Below are 2163 nucleotides of genomic sequence, written 5' to 3'. Positions count from 1 at the left end.
TAGTTGGTAAAAATTATTAGTTTCTTTGAAATTGGTGAAGAGGTACTCCCCATTGTGAAAACTTTGACTTGTGAAGCCCTATTTAGGATTATTATGTTACAACTTATCCTTACATAATTTCCTTGGGGTGCTGTCTCTCTTAATGTGCAACACTGTTGAATAAGAATATAGAATATATAGAATTCTCCACATATTGTCCATAAACCAGAAATTTTTATTCTTTGATTAACTTATTTTATTCACCCAAAGAGTTCAGATTTTTTTTTTCCAATATAGCTGCCAATTATCTTGCAGATCCTTTTGGATATTTTTATGTTATCTAGAAAAGAATTTTTGAATCTTTTTTTTTTTTTTTTTGGTTGTCAAATGATCCTTTATTGAAACATTTTCCTTTGCAGTTAACTAGCCGGGCATTCCAGCGCACCACTGTTGATGTCATCTATGATGTCATGAGGGTGGCGGCCATCTACATTGCAGCCCACAGACTGGGCAGTCCCCAGGATCTCTTTAATGGTTCCAGAGAGTTCTCTCGCTAAAGATCGGTGTTGCATCTGTCAGGCAATATTGACAATCTCATCAAAAGTGATATTTCCACTGTGCTTAATGTTTTTCTGCTTCTTTCTGTCTCTTAGTGGGTCCTTGAGGGCTTTGATAATCAGGGCGGAGGCAGAAGGTACCACTTCAATCTGGGCCTGTCTGTTCTGAATGGTCAGTTTCACTGTAATCCTTAGACCCTTCCAATCACTGGTTGCCTTGGCGATGTCATCATCAACCTTTTTTGGAGACAGACCCAGCGGGCCTATCTTCGGGCCCAGGGCAGACGTGGCACTGACTTCATCACCGGTGCACCTCAGGTACACGACTTTGATCTCGTTGGGGTCGAATTTAGGCGGCATGGCGGAAGTGGCTGGTGTCAGATGAACCCGGATTGGGGACGACCAAAGAAAGTTGCACCTTTGCCTCCCCGAGCCGAAAGCCAAAAGCAAGAATTTTTGAATCTTAAATACACCTAGAAATTAGAGTATCATAGTAAAAAAGAACCAGAAATTGAATTCAAGAAAACTGGGGTATATTCCCTAGTCTCATGAGATATTACTTTACCTTCCCTAGCATAGTTCCATCCTTGTGCACATAAGGTCTGTGAATCAGATTGTGCTCAATACTCTTTCCATTTTAGTTTCTGAGGTTTTAGTTCCCTGTATGATTATCTGGTCCATCCATCTCTCCTCTATCATTATTATTACTAATAGTAGTAAGATAACAGTATTTTAATCAAGGAGGAAATGAACAGCCAGGAAGATGAAGTTATTTACTCAAAGATATACAGTGTTTTGGTGGCAAAGCCAGAAACAGTACCTAGATTTAGTTTTGTGCTAAGTAAATTAGGAATATTTTTCTGTTGAATCCATCTCTCAAAAAGTTAAATACATGAGAATATGTATCTCCCAGTTAGTTCATCAGGAAGAAGATGATAAAAATAGATAATTGGTCCTTATGAAGTCAGGACTAAGAGTTGATCACCAAACCAAGCACAGCAGAATGGACCATGAAAGTTGCCTTCAGGCACGAAGCAGCATGATGGAGTTACCATCACTTCCTAGCACCATCTCCCTGAAACCTTTCCTCCCTTTAGGTCAGACCCTTTGCAATGAAATTTCTCTTTGAAATGTTTTATTATTTCTCAAGAGCAACTTAACGTGACTCCCTTAGCCTGGAGGCCTGAAACCCCTGATTAGGTCCCTGAAATGATGCCACAAAGCTGCACCCATTTAATTTTGTCTGGTTCTATTCATTTGCATAATGAATATTGAGCTCATTTACAGCTCTATGGGAATACTCCATATTAGCTAGTGGCAAAATAAAACTCTTTTTATAACCAGGATTTTCTAAGTAGCATTCACTCAAAATAACTTGGGAAAATATTAAAGTTGTGAATTGAATTACAGATTAATTTGTCTGCATAATTTCCAACTTAAAAAAAATCAGAGATTAAAGGCATACATTATAATTTAATAATAAACTGAAAAATTGAGGGGAATCAGGAATGATGGCCAATTAAATAGGTGTTCCTGTGTGTCCTTTTGGTCACCTACTGGCATTCTGACCAGTAAAGTAATGCGGACTGACTATAGATTTACATGGAGAGCCACATATATAGGCCAG

General features: G+C 38.4%; 1 pseudogene; it reads right to left on the bottom strand.

Moving 5' to 3' along the window:
- Nucleotides 1-340: 340 nt before the first annotated feature.
- On the bottom strand, nt 341-896 carry LOC113923792 (annotated as a pseudogene).
- Nucleotides 897-2163: the final 1267 nt, after the last annotated feature.

This window comes from Zalophus californianus, chromosome 15 (assembly GCF_009762305.2).
Source record: "Zalophus californianus isolate mZalCal1 chromosome 15, mZalCal1.pri.v2, whole genome shotgun sequence".
Classification (NCBI taxonomy): domain Eukaryota; kingdom Metazoa; phylum Chordata; class Mammalia; order Carnivora; family Otariidae; genus Zalophus; species Zalophus californianus.
This window is presented reverse-complemented; position numbering and strand designations above follow the sequence as displayed.